This window comes from Lemur catta, chromosome 23 (genome assembly GCF_020740605.2).
Source record: "Lemur catta isolate mLemCat1 chromosome 23, mLemCat1.pri, whole genome shotgun sequence".
NCBI classification, from domain to species: Eukaryota; Metazoa; Chordata; class Mammalia; order Primates; family Lemuridae; genus Lemur; species Lemur catta.
Genome location: NC_059150.1, coordinates 11,092,615 through 11,111,491, shown reverse-complemented (window position 1 = coordinate 11,111,491; position 18,877 = coordinate 11,092,615). Strand labels below are relative to the sequence as shown.

The 18,877-nt window shown below is 40.0% G+C and overlaps 1 long non-coding RNA gene across 5 annotated transcripts in view; it reads left to right on the top strand.

Moving 5' to 3' along the window:
- The window catches only part of LOC123627072, an 84,827-nt gene that overhangs the window by 15,903 nt on the left and 50,047 nt on the right, over positions 1-18,877 (top strand). The window contains exon 4 of one of the 5 annotated variants that reach the window (XR_006731115.1): positions 12,464-13,225. The exons of 3 other annotated variants lie outside the window; for them this stretch is intronic. This is a non-coding gene — a long non-coding RNA (uncharacterized LOC123627072). Of the gene's footprint in view, positions 1-876; positions 1,185-12,463; positions 13,226-18,877 lie in introns of those variants that run through there. One more of the 5 variants, XR_006731116.1, reaches the window with a different exon arrangement.

The following is an 18,877-nucleotide window of genomic DNA, read 5'->3' as shown; positions in this document are numbered from 1 at the left end:
AAAGGAAGTGTCTTTACGTAATTTAGATGTCCATTAAACATTTTTTCCATGTGGAGATACATGATTCCTTTGTATTGGATGTATAATTTTGTATAATTATTAGAGGGAAAAGATAAATATAAAGTCATTTTTAAAAAGAGGCATTGGCATGGGAGGGGGCAAACATCAGACGACTAGAAATACTTTATGGGAGGAGGTGCCATAGTGAAACCCAACCCCTGATTCGGGAGATCTGGATTCTAGTACTGGGGCTTCTCTGACTGTGAGACCTAGACTAGTCCCTGGGTTTCTAGTTTGTTTCCTCATCTGTAAAATCAAGAGGCTCAGTGACCTTTAAAATTCCTTCCTATTCTATGGTTCTATGCTTTGAATGGCTTTTAAGTGAAAAAAAATTGCCAACATTTAGGCCTTAAGCTTCCCCCGCCCCGTGTTTTGCTCCATTGTGCTTTCACTAGATCATTATGACGCATCCGTGAGTGTTTTAGAATTTCCATTTTTCAGATGGGAGGCTAAGCTGGGTGACTCTGGGTCATGTGATGGATTGCCCAACCTCATCTTAGGCAGCACCCTTAGATCATCACATGTTTGGAAAGAAAACAAGCTCGTCTCTTCAGGACAAAAGAGCTTATTCTACACCATTATGATGTTGGCTCAATCTGTTATTCTCTAACTTTTTCAGATGAAATTGAGTAATCTCACTTTTCACATTTTCCCTTCCCTCTCTCTCTTATATGTAAACAAACCAATGTTTTGTTTTGTTTTTTTAGAACAACTGCAATGTAAAAAATCACTGTTCATGCTTCATAGTATTCTAGGCTCCTACCATAATTCCTTTTATCCTCCATAAATTACTCCCAACCTTTGTTCTCTTTCCAGCATTAGAGCATTCTCCTGGGTTCTTGATGTTTACCCACCTCTCCTCTACCTTGAACACTGCATCTCCACTCCTTCCATCGGCATTTTAAAGGCTTTGAGGGATGGACTCCTAGGTAAAGCACAAAGACACCAAACATTGCACAACTATATACATATATATAAATCCTGGATTTTCAAATAGAAAAATGCATGTATGTACAAATTTAGCGCAAAAGTCAGGCTTCTTTCCATCCAGACCCTGAGTCCTTCTCAAAAGTAATCTTTGAGTCTTGACATAACTTATATTTTAAAAATAAACCATACATTGTCTTCGGTTTGACTTTCCTTCTCTAAATGAAAATGAGAAGCTTGTTACTTTTGAGCAGTATATGCAACCTGATTTATTACCATTATTTAACGCCATTACATGCTCTATTTTAATTTTTAAGATAAGTAATAGGTATAAGTCAGAATTATATTAGAAACAAAAAAGGATTAAAGGTGTACCAGTTCTGAAAGCAAAGAATCAGTTTTGGTATAGGCTCTACCCCTTGAATCAAGCAGTCTTTAAGAGCCATCCACTCAGAAATTCTCCACTCTTGTGACTTTCTATGTCCACATCTACATGTGTATAATGAAATCCAACAGAATCACAATACAAATCCATATGACTCTTCTATTAAAGGAAGAAAACTAACATTTTTTGAGAAGCTAAATACACCCCATATCTAATGCTAATAATAATACGTTATCTCATTTAATTTTTAAGAAATTTAGAGGATAAGCCTGTTCTATGTGTGATGATGTAGAAATATCTTCAAAATAAATTGTATAAAAAAAGATAAGATACAGATGAGCATGTATGTCATCAATTAATGTAACAATAAAAGTAGGTCCTTGCATATGCCTAGAAAAATTCTGGAAAGCTAAACAAGAATATTAACAGCAGTCAACTCTGATAAATATTACTGGGGGTTAGGAATAAAGAAAAAGATTTTTAATTTAATTTTCATTTTATATTCTTTTGCACTTAAAAAAAACTCCAGGGCAGGTACTGTCTTATTCTTGTATCTGCTTTAGGAGAAAGGAAACAAGAGGAGACTTTGAAGATCTAAGAAAATCAGTATTTGTAGTGCAACTTATTTTATTGTTTTCTTCATCTGTGAAGAAAATGATATAAAGTGTAAGAAAAGACATTTGCCTAAGTATAGATAAACTCATAAGATTTTCTTTTACAGGGATAAGAGGGGAGATCCTAAGTTGTCTTTGCTCTGCCTTTGGAATCTTTTTTTTTTTTTTTTCCTGCAACAGTCTTGCTCCGTTGCCTGGGCTAGAGTGCCGTGGCGTCAGCTTAGCTCACAGCAACCTCAAACTCCTGGGCTCAAGCGATCCTCCTGCCTCAGCCTCCTGAGTAGCTGGGACTACAGGCAGGCACCACCATGCGTGACTAAGTTTTTCTATTTTTAGTTGCCCAGCTATTTTTTTTTTTTTCTATTTTTAGTAGAGACAGGGTCTTGCTCTTGCTCAGGCGGGTCTCAAACTCCTAAGTTTAAGCAATCCTCCCACCTTGGCCTCGCAGAGTGCTAGGATTGCAGCCATGAGCCATGGCACCCTGCCTCTGCCTTTGGAATCTAACTGCCAATTTTTTGGCAAATGTAGCACAGAGATAAACGGAGGTGAAGCAAAACAACAACTTGCATATGCAGTATGAAGCAATTTCAGTTATGTGTTGCTTAATGACAGGGACACATTGTGAGAAATGTGTCGTTAGGTGATTTTGTTGTGTGAACATCCGAGTGCACTTATACAAACCTAGATGGTATAGCCTGCTACACACCTAGGCCGTATGGTAGAGCTTATTGCTCCTAGGCTAAAAACCTGTACAGCATGTGATTGTATTCAATACTGTAAGCAACTGTAACACAATGGTAAGTCTTTGTGTATGCAAACATATCTAAACATAGAAAAGGTACAGTAAAAATAAGGCATTTTAATCTTATGGGACCATGGTTTGTCATTGACCAAAATGTCATTATGCTGCACATGACGATACAGTGATTCAGTTCTTGTTGCTCAATATAAGATTCACTCTTTTCTTTATTCTTTGCTTTGGTGTATAAAATGTGTTTTGCATTTAAATAAAATGCCCTCAAGCATAAGAATGTGTCTGAACACCTACATGGTACTTGTATCCTCAGACAACTCTAAAACGCAAAGATAATCCAAATATAGAGTTGGCTGAAAGACCTAGTATGTGATATTTACAGGTTTTGGTTCAAATGATGTATCAGTATCACCCTTAGTCCCAGGCAAGAAGAAGCCTCTGCCCTGGGCTTCAGAGGGCTTTGCAATCTCACACATATAAACACATACACACACAAATTTATTAAAGAACACATGGCACCTCTACCTCAGGATCTGCTGCTTAGCACTGACATCATGCAGCCTATAACCCTAAACATCTGCTCCAGTGACTAACAGAGTTCAAGTCCTGGGGAAATTCTTCACCGTATCTCTTGCTACAAAGTTTTGTAAATTACACTGCTACCAACATCAGGGTCAGACGTTGTTTTGAGGTACTGGGAGGATTTGAGTGGAAGAAGCACTTGGTATAATACAAGTAAAGACTGCTAACTTGTCAAATTCTTCTCAGATGCCACAACAGCAATAGATTGTTGCATAAAGAGGTGCCGTTTCCTAGGAGTGCTAGGAATGAATTTTCTTGCTACTGTTTGTATTCCAATGCATGGTTCCAGAGGTACCCATGTGTTAGCATGGTATTCTCAATAGTTGTATATTACAGCTGAGAAACATATTACAATATTAAATAATTCACATGACTTTTTAATTTGTATACATGTAGACCAAGACATAACATGCCAGGAATGATACTGAGTCTTTATGTTAATAAGATGGAATGCTAGAATTATAAACAGTGCTGTTTTTATTAAGATTTAATATTTAATTCAATTTTAATAGAAGAAACAACTCAACTTTGTTTAAATAATTTTTATTTTAAAATTTATTATCAATTATAATTGACATGTTATTTTTCCATTTAATAAATGATATTGAATATTTTAGGAGAAAAGAACTTTTTGTTGAAATTATATCCTCATTTAATTACATTCCATTTTTAATCCTTAATATCATTATTACCAATAGAACATAAATTATGTGAAAACCTTGATAATAACAATATACCTAGTGATTCTGAGATAGGGAACCAGTAGGCCCTGGTCAATAAAGAGTCATAAGACCTGAACCAAAGTCTCCAATAAAACAGTAGGTGGTGGAGAAGCTGGCTAAAACAAGCTAGAACCAAGATGGTGATGAAAAACCACCTCAGGTTATTCTCACTGCTCATTATGCCCTGCTTATAATACATTGGCATACTAAAAAGCTCCCACTGGTGCAATGACAGTTTACAAATGCCATGGCAACTCCTGGAAGTTACTCTATATGGTTTAAAAAACGGAGGAACCCTTGGTTCCAGAAATCTTATGAATAATCCTCCCTCTGCTTAACATAAAAATTAAGTAAAAAGTATAAAATAAGACTCTGGAAATTCACAGGGTTCTACTCTCTGTTGCTCTGAGAGATAGGTGCTGCTGTGCCTATGGAGCAGTTGTTCTGTTTCATGCTACTTCAGTACATTTGCTTCTGCTTTACTCTGTCGGCTCACTCTTGAATTCTTTCCTGCGCGAAGTCAGGAACTCACTTGGCCTTCAGGCCAGACCCCAGTTTTGGGGTCTACTTTCCTGTATCAGTTTCACCAAAATAAAGTCAGTTATACAAATTTATAAATTATGTATGTCTGTATTATTCATACAACATTGTCAGTTCATCAACAGAATATACCCAGACATATTCAATAATAAATTCTGTTGTCTTTCGTTTCTTGCTCAAGTAAAAACTATAGCTTTCACCTGTTTTTCAACTTCAGTGTTATAAAGGTGTATTTGTCAAAGGAGAAATATGGAACATGTTTTACTTAGCAATTTGTTGACTTGTTTCATAACTTTTACAAATTGAGACATGTGGTACGTAGTCCTCCATTGGTACTCTTGCCCTGGACCCCACTAATGTAAGGAGCAGGACTGCAACAAAGTGTTAAGTGCGTGCTGCAATTGAGCTAAGATTTTCTTCTATCAAAGAAAATCTTCTATCGACCCTAACCCAAGTGGTATTCACAAAGAATTTTCCAATGAGTAAAGCTATCTTTCAATGGAATGATTTATATTAGGAGGTAGTGAGCTCCCTGTCACAGAACATGTTAAGGCTGAGTCCTCTGCTTTAAATGGCAGGAATTAAACATAAATGGCAGCGATGTTAGGGAGGTAATTCCTGTGCAGAGCAGAAGGTTAGACTAGGTGGCCATCACAACTCCTCCAACTTTAAAATCCTATGAAGACTCCGTTACCTAGAAATACGGGCTAGCAGGTCTTCCTCTTTAATTATATCTTTTAGAATGTGACACTATTTCCAGATGGTGGAGTCGAAGAATCTCTGCTAGATTGCCCAGTTTCCTCTGGTCATTTTGCTTAACATCTACTTGATCTTTTCAACCACAGATGCTCATTTTTGGAGTTGTATGTGCTTTTAAAGACCAGAAGACTTTTGGCATCTAATATTTCAGGTTAAGCAGTACAACTGCTACTTAACAACAAAAAACCCACAATGCATTTCTTTCTGTAAATGGAGTTTAGATAACCTCTAAACAGGTATTCAATTCAGATATAATCACAATTATGAGGGAACATTACACCAGAATTTTGCCATTCCCTAGAAAATAGCTGATATGCACATATGTGGGGAACTTGGAAGTACGAGTTACCAAGATCTAACTAGAGCAAGGCTGTAGTCACTGATGGTCTTCCTTACCCCAGAGAGCTTGGGTTTTAGTAAGGAGAATTTTCCAAGTTTTTGCAGGAAAGAGGGAAAATGTGTTGTAATGAGAACTATAAGGAGTGAAAAGTTGGTAATGAGGTTTCAACTCATTGTACTAGTAAGACACAGACTTAAGGAAGATCAGTCACTTGCCAGAGGTCACACCGCTGGTTACTGGTGAAACTAGGGGTAGGTCTGGGTCTCCTGCTCTCCATCCAGTATTCGTTTCATGTTCCGTGCTGCCATGACCAGTTTATTGAACCATCTAGAACCTGGATTCCTCATAGTAGGAATCCAGCACACTGGATAGAATGGGCTCTTGTTTTCCAAACAAAACAAAATAAAATTTACCTAATAAAATATCTGATGTTGTGATGATAATTTCTATTTATGAGTTCTATTATTCTATGTACTGAAATCATACAGTTGGGAATTCCACTAGAAGGCCATCAACACAGGCCACCAATCTTTCTTTCTCTCTCCACCCTACCCCCTGCATCTCAGCAAGATAATGTTCAAACCCCTCCAGCCCTCTTCTTTCTGTCACTGTTTATCCTTTCTTTAAAAAAACAAACAAACAAAGCCTGTAGGCATTTTATAACTCTTTTCAATAAAACACTTTAATACATTATAGCGCTTAAATTAGAAAATTCTTTTTGAAGTCTAACCTAAAGGGCTCCAAAGAAAGCCCCTTTCAAATAAGTATATAGGTATGAAAAGAATATAGGAAAATTCGAAAACTGTCAGTGAAAAACAAGATGGTAACCATACAAGGTAACTTTAATTGCTAAACACAGACCATGTAAGGAACTGAAACACGAAGGAAAAGGCACCAAACTGGAACTTAGGTCAACTCCTCCCAGAAGAGGAATAAAGCATGGCAGAACAGAAGGCTCAGGGTGATAAAAGCAGAAAACCCCAAACAGGAAATGAAAGTCAAATGACAAAAGACAAAGGGAAATTGAGAATTCTTTATATGAAGAGCTAGAGGAAGAAAAAGGGAAATATTGCCTTATTAGGTTGTTTTTTGTTTTTTTTGTTTTTGACTTGCTGGCCCAGTCAACACACAGATTTCAAGGGAGTCAGCTCCAGGGGAACAGGTGGGCTGCCTGTGCTCCAGGAAGAAATTGAAGGTAGTAATTGTGCCTTCCTAAAAGGTTGTTACAAAGAGTTGACCAGACAGTGTTTATAAAGCGCTTAGCACAATGCCTGGTACCTAATAAATGCTGGATAAATGGAAGCTGTTATTAATATCATTACAACTTATTAATCCAAAGTTTTATTCTTTCTTTATGCTATTGTTTATTATAGACATAGTATGGTAGTTATATGACCTTCAAATACACAGGTAACTACCCTCCCAGTATACTGGATAAGGCCATTGTTTCTGATAATCTGTTTTAATCAACATCCTTGACAATGGGTCACTAGTGGCAAATTTTACTATCTCGAATTTATAAACAGGGAACATAGCAGCTTAAGCAATTCCCAACAAGATACAGCAAATCAGTGGTTTAGCTGAACATCAGACCTGCATCTCAGAGTTCTGTACTCTAGCCAGAAAGTCCTGCTAAGACAAAAATAGCTGCTTAGTTATTTTACATTCTTTCTTAGAATCTGTATCATGAAGTACAATCTAAGCAGTGATTTAGACTGATTTAATTTAGAAAATCTACACTTGCCCTGTGGTATTAAATATTTCTTAACAGGCCATTTATATTTGCAAACCAAGGACAGCAAACATGGAAGGGACAGAAGCAGTGAATATTTAAAATATCTTCATATTACCACAAATCATTCACAAGTTGATATCCTCATTAGAAAAACCTCATCTTCGACATTTATCGCACTAAAAATCTATTTTATTTGGCCTTATTTTCTGCCTCTCTGTAATACTAATATAAATACTAGTGATATTAATATTAATAGCCAATACTTATTCCTGCTTTCTTACCACACCCCTGCCCTCTCTCTCAGGTCTCCAGCTTTCAGTTCTAAGATAACACATAGAAGAAGGATATAAATTGGTGAAGACATCAGACTGAGCATTTATCCATCCCCGTACTATCATAGGGATCAGAAAGCCCAGACAACCAGAGATGGAAAACATCCAGATTAGGGGTTTGCAGATCTAGGATTCAAGGCCCAGTAAAATTTCAAAAAAATTGGGGGAATTGGCAATGAGATGCCATCCTTTAATTCTGCCAAGTAAGGACATTTAAAACAATAATTGCTACAATATACTAACAGCATTCTTTACTGGAAGAAAGAACATGTCCATTTTAAGAAATACTTGGTAGGAAAGACAAAAATATCAGAGTAAAGGCAGTCCACAAGAAATGATAAATGATTATTTTAAAACATGTCACATGTATGTGTGTATGTTTACTAAATTAAAAAAAAATAGTTTTTCCTCATTTTGCTGGAGACCAGTGAAAATGGACTTGCCTAATGCTGTGGATTGCCCTTTGGGAGCTGCTCTAGAGACTTCAAAAGAATCCTTTTTGGGGCTAGATAAGTGTAAAATCCCAAAACAAGCAGGTGACTTTTATTGAGTGGCTACTCTAATTCCAGGCCCTGTGCTAAGTGCTTCGCTTGCCTGAGGAGTGAAGAACTCCTGGTAATGTTTGAGTAAGGGAGCCTGCCCCTGCTTTTGTCTGATTCTAATGACTATGAATACCATCCCAACCCAAAACAGCTCATCAGTGAGTTGCTCTTTCCAAAAACACAATCGCTCTGTGAAATTTTAAAACTCCAGTATAACAAAGGCATGAGCAGCCTTTTGGAGGCTGTTGCAGCAGCATCTAACCACTGGGATTCAATGTTCTTTCACAAAGGGACAGAAAGTTGCCAGGTTTTTTGGCACAAGCTTCTGGGTGATGACAAAGCAACTGCTTTGACCAGTGTGCTGAGCCTGGTCTGAGACCACAACAACCAACCAGTTATGACAAACCAAAAATAGCCCCATAGTCTAAATCAAGACACACGGAGAGTGACCACCCTGAGTCACCCAAACTCATTTGTTACATACTTTATTTTTGGATAACGTTAGTGGGGACTGAAAGTGTTTCATTTGGTGGTTTTTCTCTCCAATAAGAGCACAAAGAAAGGAACTAAGTCATGTGGTTCTGTTTAACTTATCACCAAGGTTGAAACTAGCATAGATGTTGTGATTCCTCAGCTTTGGAAAGCCCTCAGCTAATTGGTTGGGATGATAAATCTCTCTGAAGTGACTAGACTGCCAAAAAGATCTTGGTTCACAGTCTGTTGTGTAAGAAAACTGTGCTCCCAGGAAAGCATGATCTTTGCTGCCACTCAGGGTGACAAAACACAAGTAAATGAGAATGTTGATGTGTAATAGAATGTAATAGAGAGATTATTTGCCTTATTTGGGCTTTATTACTATCTATTCAAGATGTTGAGTAAATTTTGTGTGTTTATAATTTGCATTATAAGTCTTCTAAATGTATTTCATCTCAGCAAATGTATTACTCTCCTCATCCTTAAAAATGACGTTCATGAGTACGTGTAACACAGATTCTTCACCATCACCTCTCTGGTCCTCCTACCACTCCAACCTCATATCTTATTGTTCTCCTTCCAGTCACTGCTCCTCATCATTCTCTTTGTTTTTGCAAAATGCCAAGATCATTCTACTTTAGTGTCTTTGCATTTGCTATTTCCTCTGCCTGCAGTGCTCTTCCTGTCATCTTACCATAGTCGGCTTCTTCTTGTCACTTAGGTCTCTGTTCAAATATCATTCCTTGGAGAAGCCTTCTCTGACCACTTTGGTTGAATAGCCCATCTCCATCAGTCACTCTCTATCACCTTATTTTATTATCTTTATAGCACTTATGAATATCTAACAATATCTTGCTCGCTCATTTGTTAACTTGTTATGTGATTACCCTCTCTAGAAGGAAATCCCCATGAGAACGGGGACTTGTCTTGTTCATTCCTATAACCCAGCACTGAAATAATGTCTGGCACATAGCAATACTCAATAAATATTTGTTGGAAGAATGAATGAATGGTGAATGAAAGAATAGAAGAATTCCTGGGCATTTTCATATTTTGTCACCTTTATCACAGAGATTTCATGTCAAAATGGCACAAAGGTCTAACGTAGGCTCATCAGTTCTCTTGATAATTTTATCAGTAAAATTATCAATAAAGATAGGCCAAATGACTCACAATTTTCATTATCTGGCTTGGCACTCTACAATTGATCCTATCACTGAATAGTTGCCAAATCTCCACTTCACTTAAGTTTTGTTGCTCATTCTGAGAGAACGATCTGATAAATGTACCAATAAAATTATAATAAAGAAGGGAAAGAGTAGATGTAGTGATTTAGAATAGAGGAATACTTCTAAAAAGTATTTATTTTAAGCCATCAACTAACATGATAGTTACTATTAGGAAAAAAGACCCACTAAAGGCAAGAGGTCCATTATTCCCATTTTTAAAGTATTGATGTAGAAGTTCTAACCAATGACATAAGATAAGAAAAAGAAAGAAATGATATGATTATTTGAAGTAGAGACAAAATTATCTTTATAGATAATAATCACCAGGAAAACTCAAGATAAATTTTTAAAAGGACTAATAATGGAGTTTAATAAGGTAGAGTTACAAAATAAGCACATAAAAAGTGATAGACATTGTATTGAGCAGCAATAGTTACATAGGAAACATAAAAGAAAAAAATAGCTAGAGATTCTGTGAATGTTAATATACCAGCTACAGTTTTTTCTTTTCCTCATGTCCAAACATGGCATTAATCTTAAACAGAAGAATATGGATTTTAATTTAATGTTGCATTTTCCTAGGGGGGAGAAACATAACTTATCACTTGTCCATTTATACTCCTTCTCTATTTATAGTTCTGTGCTAAGAACTATGGAGAAAACAGAGAAAAGAAGAAAGCATTGTCCCTGCTATTGAAGACTTTGCCATCTTGTTGGAAAGATGTAGGCATAGGAAATGACTAGAAAACCATTTCTGGCAACATTTATTTAGTAGTTATTGAGCATCTGTAATGAGAAGGTCCCTTTGCAAGTTGTGTGGAGCAATGGGTGGACTTACCATAAATATGGTCAGAACTCAGTCCTTGCCATCTGTGCAAGCTGTTAGGGAGAATAAGGCACAAATCTTTATAAAGCAATTAAGCTGAACTTTGAAAGAGGAAGGAAACCTTTCAATGAACAGATAGACCACATGGGATTCCAGGTGGAGAGCATGACTTTGGGTAAGAAAGTGTGGGACATATTTGTGAACACTGAGTAATCCTGTTTGGCTGGAAGATAGGTAAACATGAAAGGGGATTGGGAAGTAAGACCAGATGGAAAGATTGGAGGTCAGGCCTCAGGGTTGCAGGTCTTCAATTCTTGACTGCAGAATTTTGATCATATTAGTTGTCATCAGAGAGTCTTCAAATATTTCAAAGGAAGAAAGCAACCTTATTGTTCTGTTGTAAGCATGTTTGTCTGACCGTGGCATATGGGCCGAGTTCAAGTGCAGAGAGACAGAGGATGGAGGGTCTGTTAGGAAGCTTGGGGAAACAGGCAGCAAGAACCTGAACTGTGCTGGCGTAAACTTGAGAGATGTTGCAGGGGTGGGCTTGGAAGACTTTGGCACCCAGACAGTACTTGGCCTTTAGTAGGCATTTGATAAATAGTCACCAAATTGATGAATAATTTTATATCCTCCCCTTAAAAATAAGTTCTCAGAGCAGCATACAGCTTTCTTCCAAGAATCATTCACAGTTGTGATCTTAAACTTATTTGAAAGATTGCTGAATACCTTTTCTCCCACCATCAGGGGTAAGACCTTGTCTCTCTTCTATCTCTCATTTTCACTCTCTTTCTCTGTCTCCTTTATTATTCCCTCGTTACATCCCCAGAGTCTGGCATAAGGGAGGCATTCAGTGAATGCTTGTTGACCCTATAACTTGTCAACTCATTAGACGTGGCATTGAGAAATATGGAGGAGTGAAAGATGAAAACAAAGTTTTGAACTTTATTTCAATGTTAGTGGCATGTTTTCATTTACAAATATTAGTAGAAAAGTTATTAGGAGGAGCTGGTTTGGGGGACAAAATTATTTGTTCACTTTTAAACTGCTGCATTTGAACGACTAGGAGGATTATCTAGATGAAGTGATCCAGCAGACAATTGAAAGTATGAAACTAGAACTGTGTAGGTAAGTTGGACTAGGGTTAAGGATCCGGGAGGCATCTGCATGGAGGTGTTAATTGAAACAGCAGGAGTACTTGATAGCCCCAGAAAGGAGGTGTAGAAAACAAAGAGAAACTGGAGTGAGGAAAAATCTTGGGACACACTTGTGTTTTAAGTAGTGCACAGGATGAGTCAACAGTGGAGAAAGAAGTAAGTTAGTCAGAGTTGAGAGACCAACTGTGTTCTAATCCCTCCAAAGATAAGGGAAGATTTTCAAGAAAGTAGTTAGCAGCTGCATCAATTAGAAAGATTGGTGAAGATAAAACTCTAGAAAAGCTACTACATCTGGCAGTTAGTGTGAGCAATTTCAGAGTTTGCGTAAGTATGGAGGGAGTGTGGGAAGTGAAATCAGATTTAAATGGACAAGGTATGAGATAAAGGCATTAGATACAGATTATTCTCTTAAGAAATTTGATAGTAAAGGGTGGGAAGAGAGAGACATAGAGGTGTTTGACTTGTTTGGTTTTGTTTTTTGGTAGGCATCCACCATTAAGTATATAACTTGCCCAAGGTATTCAAACTACACACCCATCCAGTCGAGGCTCTGTCACATAACTCCCATGGTGCATTCTATCCTCAATGGCTAGTCAACAAACAGCTGCCGAGGACCACCTAGATCAGCAGCATAGACTGGGTGCTGTGGGAGAAGATGCAGACTTGCAAATCTAACAGATGACAAGAGACAGCAGGTTGGGAGAGACTATGACAAAGAACCACACAAAGAGCAGAGCCAGAAGTAATCACCGTGATCCACCGACGCCATTGACCACAGTATCAGGAACTGGGATCTGGGTAAAGGAAGAATGAGAGGGATGAATAAGGTCTCTGCCTCATGGTGGGATCTGTCTACAGATGGGTTCTTAGCTGCAATAGTGAGGGGCTGGAATAGCAGAGGAGGTCTCCATCCCTAAGCTGAATTGGAAGGAGTCAGAGTGGGGAAGAGAAGGACCCTTCAGCCTGGGCACACACTTAAAGACAACACAGGCCTAAAGACTGCTTTCTGTGCAGCCCGTGAAATCTCCCCCTGACTGCAGTAGATGTGGAGGCTTCCAGGTGAATGAGGTCACAAAGGGGATCCTGAAAACCATTCACTGATCCGAGGAAGTAGCTACCCCTCCTTCATGCCTAAAAAAAAGTTTCTTTTCTGCTTGTTTTCATTTTTCCCATGCTGTTTCTCTGAGCTAGAAGTGGAAATATACTTATGTGTCATGATCACACTGCTGGTTAGGAAAATTGTTTTCCACCAGAATAAAAAATAAATTAATCTTCATGATCTGTGATATTCTTGGGAAGGGCCATCTCTAGACCAGGCAACGCTTGACCATTCAGCTTTTTAGAACAGGAGGAAGGAAGAGCTCACCATAGTCATCAGAATCAACCCACTGTCTCACCCACAGATTGGGAGGCGGATACAAACAGCCTTCCCAGATGCCCTGTCATCTTGTGTCATCTTTGTCATGAGACCAGGGACGGTGGCCCTTGAAGATGCATGTGACTTCAGATCTTCTCCCACCACAGAGCCCTTATCATCACAGTTGTGGTTTTAAAGGAGCTGGTTGAACACTGTCCTTCTTAATGCACTTGATACCAGACCTTTTTCTTAAGAGTCACTTCATTTTTCATACTGGGGCTACACTAAGTGACCTCTGAGGCCCTTTCCAAGTTCAAAACACTTTCAGGGCTGAGAGCTTGGCTCATGAACTCCCTTGGGGGTCACTCTTAGCTTGTTTACTCCACTAAGAGAAGTCTAAACATATAGGTGAAATGGGCCTTCCAAAGCTCAAAGAGAGCGTGGTTATAAGGAAGTGGCTTTATAATGTTCCACAAAGGACTGCTACTTCCTCAGGGAAGCAGAGAGAGGATGTCCACAGAGTCTGAGGACTGCAGGTGCAGGTGTTACTTTAAAGGACTGATGGATGTTCCTTTCACCTGTGACATTCCAGAATGACCATCCTTGAGCTTAACACAGTATTTCGTACAGCTTCTCTGATTAAAAATTTACTATTAAGTACAAATTTCCAAGAACGTCCTGAGGGCTTGGAATCTGTAGAATTGGTATAAGATATTCACCAAAGGGTGTAATGGACCCTGTCCTCCAAGTCTATAATATCCATGAAATGCAGGTGCTGACAGCTGCCATCCTGGGAATCATTCCACTCCCATGAGCAGGCCAGATTCATGGGTTTTGAAGAATCCACAACATGACATCTCCATTCCCTCTGGCTCAGTAACTAACTTTTGGAAGTTCTGTGGGATCATCTGGGAGTTTCAGTCTATGAAATAAAGGGGCCAATATAGGAAAAGATCTCACATCCAGGAGCAAAAACAACATAGTCTTCTTGGGTGTCTCAACATGTTTATGTCAACTTCTGTTCTACAAACTTATCAAACAATTTATATCAAAGACTCAGGAACAAATGGTGTAGCTGTGCTCTGGGTGATAAGCACTGGAGATGGATAAAAGCACGATTTCTCTTGGCATCATTGTTTCTGGCAGCTCTAGCCTTACAACTGAGGCACGCAGGTTGGTGTGAATGAGATGAATGATACACTTTGTTAAAACTGGCCACTGTGCCCTTAGCAGAGATGGAAACCAGGGAGAATTCTCACTTTCATTTACAATGTGGCGCTTCCTGGTTCCTTTGTTTATTTCTCCTTTGGTGTATAACAAAATGCAGTTGTCCTTTGGTATCCACAGGGGATTGGACCCAGGACCTCTGCAGATGCCAACATCTGCAGATGATCAAGTCCTTGATATAAAATGCACATACTCCCAGACACTGTAAATCGTGTCTAGATTACTTATAACACCTACTACAATGTAAATGTCATATAGCTGTTACACTGTATTGTTTAGGGAATAATGAGGTGTTCAGTACAGATGCCTTTTTTTCCTTCCGGATATTTTCAATCCGTGGTTGCTTGAATCCATGGAGGCAGAGCCGGGGCATAAGGAGGGCTGACTTATTTGGTGATAGTCATTGGACTGTAGAGACTCAGAGTTCCCATTCACTGTGTTACGGGTTTCTCACAGGCTCTTCACGTTTTACAGAGGAAGCAGGACCAGGGAGAGGGCCACACACATGAGAGAGGGTCATATACACACACACTAACTCTTCAGTCCTTCACCTTACCCGGTCACCACTAACCCACCCCTGCCCCTTCCACAGAGTACCTGCTGGCCTTGTCTTATTTATTTTCTCCCCAAAATTTGTGCTTGAAGTTGATTTTAGCCCAGTTTCACCCAGATGTAAATATTATTGGGAAGAAAGCCCTATTTATAGATGTGAGAACTTGAAATTGTTCCTGCTGTCCAGATCTAGAACGTAAGAACCAACGGAGATATAGCAAGAGGAAAGATGTGCTCTGAGTGAAGTGTCCCCTGTTCTCTTAAAAGAAGGCAACCCTTGGGTTTCCTCAGCCACTGCAGGAAGTCCTGGGGCTTCACCTCACCACCTACTTCTGCAGGAGCTTGATAAATCCGTAACAGGAATCTCTGAAAGATTTCCGAGTCTCTCAGATGTTCAGTTTCCATCCGTGTAAAAGTGGGGAGGACACCCCCCGCCTTGGGGTTGCTGTGAGACTAGTGAGTTAGGGCATTTGAAAATGCCTGGCGTGGCACTTCTCCAGAGCTGGCCTCCTTGCCGGCTTTTCCTTGAGCTGCGGCGAGCACTCGTTCTCCTGGAAAGCGCGTGTGATGCTGCAGGCGCAGGGTGACACATTGTCTTGGTATCCCGAGGAGGACGGTTAATGGGAAATGACTTCAGTTTACTGCATCTTCTAGTAATCCTGTGATGCCATCGCAAAACAAAAAGCACATGACTACTGGTAAGCTCGCTGCACCTGAAAAAGAAATTGGATTCCACTCAGAAAAGTAGGCTGTCAAGCTAATCGCTCTGATCCAATAACGTGGCCCTGCAGAGTGGCATCATCGGTCCTGAGACACAGCAAGGAGGAGGGAGGGCAAGGAGAGGGAGAGCACTCAGGGAGGCAGCTGCCCGGCTCTCCAGACACTCAAGCCAATGAAAAATTCATAAGGAGATATTTTATAGCCAATGTCTAATACCACTGCTGGATCACAAGCTGATCTGAGCCAATCAATAGTATTCATCATCCTGAAAGGAACTAGTGAGTGCATGTTTATGAGAACTGGGAGGTTTTCCAAGCCAAGGCCAGTTTCTGGTTACTTGGTATGTGTCACCCTTAAAAATATAGAACTTACTTTAAAAATGGAACCCAGGACCTTTTAAAAAATTATGGAGGTGACAGGAAGAGAGGTGCTTTTCAAATCTAGGGGAAAAATGCTTGAATTCTTTTGAAAGTCAACCCAAGGACTAATTTTTAAATTGGAACGATTTTTTTGGTTTCAATCTTTGATGGCCATTCTTTGTATATGATTTCTTTTTACTAAGCTCCAGATTTTTTTTTAAATAACACTTTAGCATCTGTGTTAAACTCCTCCAAATACAAATGGAAATGTATGACAATGAAATCATAAAAAGAAACATAAATAGAGTCAACTTCATCATTGTAAAACACTAAGTTCCAGGTTGGTTTGATTTTAAAAAGCTTGTAAAGATCATAGAAACTTCAACTTGAGTCTAAAGTTTCTAGACAGGCAGTGATTTAAGGGCAAAGAGAGGTAGACACTGCAGACTGAGCCTTAGGGGTTGTGTGCTCAGATGTCTGCGGAGGATTTCAGGGGAAACCACACCTCTGCCTGCTTAGATGGGAAAAGCTCTGAGCAAACTAGGGCTTTCATGTGTGTGTTCCAGGCATGGCTAAATTATAGCCCTCCCTGAGGTCTTCAAAGCAGACTCCATTGGATGCCATCTCTCCCACCCCCACCAAAATTGTTTTTGAACAATCAATTAAACATCAAGAGCTCACAAACGGAAAATCTTGGAAAATCAACTTGTGAGGTAGGAAGACAGGAGAGGAGGAGGGTCAGAATGGGATAGGGAGAGTTTCATACTTTCCCTGGGGGTGGTCTCAGGAAAGAAGCTATGCCTCGCACCTTCGTAAGCAAGATTTCTTTTCATGGCTATAAAAGTAACACACGTTTATCGTGTTTGAAAGCTATAGAAAATACAGAAAAGTAAAAATAAGAAAATAAAAATCATCCATGAGCCTGGTATCCTGAAAAATCCACTTAACAAGGTGATATATTTTCTTCTAGGCTGGGATACACACACACACACACCCCATATGTACTAAATTGGAATCTTAGTATATAGGGGTTTATATCCTAACTTTCCAGTGTGTACTTATTTTGTTGTCATTTTTTCATCTCAGAATAGTCAGATGTGATATTTTATTGACCACTGAGTACTCTATTAAAGGAATATGCCATTCCTCTGTTGAGAGACAGACCACGCATTTTCAAGCCCAAGACCGTGCTTATGCAAGCTCCTAGCCTGGCCACCTGCCCTCCTATCTCTGTGCACCAAACCCTTACTTGGCTGTTTGGTTCTAATGCTGCCCACGCTGAAGCCTGCCCCGCTTCCCTGCTTGGAATTAATCACTCTGGGGAAGCAGAAGGGTAGAGTCAGGGGAGCTTGGGCTTTGGGGGTTGACAAGCTTGGGCTCCATACCCGGGGCAGTGCTTACCAGCTGTGTGACCTTGGCAAGCTTTTTAACTAAGCTTCTGTCTCCTCACCTACAACGCGGGGATAATACTTTAGAGTGTTAATGTAATGATTGAATAGAAGAACGTATACGTTAGTTTTTTCTCCTCCGCCCTTTTTTGGTTTTCTGGTTTCTCTCTTGAGTGCTGAGTAGTGCTTAAGAGCTTGCGTGCGCTTGAACAAATAACCTAGTCTCTCTGTGCCTCAGTTTCTTCATCTGTATTATAGGGATAATAACACCCATCTCTGCAGGTTTTTAGGGAAGATTAAATGATCAACATAAGGCACTTAGTGCTCAGGACAAGTAAGAGCACAATAAACGTTGGTTCGTAAAGTCTCACAGGACCTCTCATGGGTGTCATTTTATTGTTGTCCCCGGAGTGTGAGCTCCTTTGTGGCTTCACAGTGGACTGTAAGTTCTCCCCTGTTGGCTGCCCCTTCGAGTCTCTGTCTGGTGAGCTTCTGAGCGATCCAGTGTCTGGGGCTGGGCTGTTCTTCCCTGCAGAGGGCTCTGGTCACCCAAACTTCCCCGCAATTCCTGCTTGATGGGTACCCCGGAAGGGAAGAGCTCTTCTGAGTGAGTGGCCTGAAAATGGGGGAGACCCTCTTTAGGCACTGCTTAGAATCCAGGTATCAGGCCAAAGAGAAGGAAAGTTTGGTCATGAGAGAACTGCCTGAGAATTGATTCAGTGCCCAGAAGAAGGCCCTGAGAGAGAAAATTTCGGGGAATGGCCTTAGCAACCTCATCCCCCCTGAGGCCTCATCCTTTTGGGGATGGGGGTGGTGGTGTCTCTTTCTGACAGGGCAGTGGTAGTAGCATCCTGGTTTGGTGTCACCAGGAAGGAGCACGATGAGAGGTTGGGATTCACTCAGATATCAGGATGCGGTAGCAGTCATGGAGGGTGTCTGCCCGCATGTTGCCGTCTAGCAGTGGTTCTCAAAGTGCGGTCCCCGGACATCAGCATCACCTGGGAATGAGTTATAAATGCAGAGTGTCGCCCACCCCCACATCGGGCCAGTTAGAAACTCCAGAGTGGGCCCCAGCGATTGGTGCTTTAATGAGCCCTGCAGGGGCATCTGGGGCACTCTTGAGTTTGAGGGCCACTGCAGCGCAGGAACCGGCAAAAAGAGAAGAGAGAGGAGGGCAGTCCGATGGCTCTTCTCTTTCTCAGGCCCTTTCTGGGAACTGCTGTGTTCCTGTCCCAACATTCTCACATCAATTCCTCTTTGTTTGCTTAAGCTTGTCTCAGAGGATTTCTGAACCAA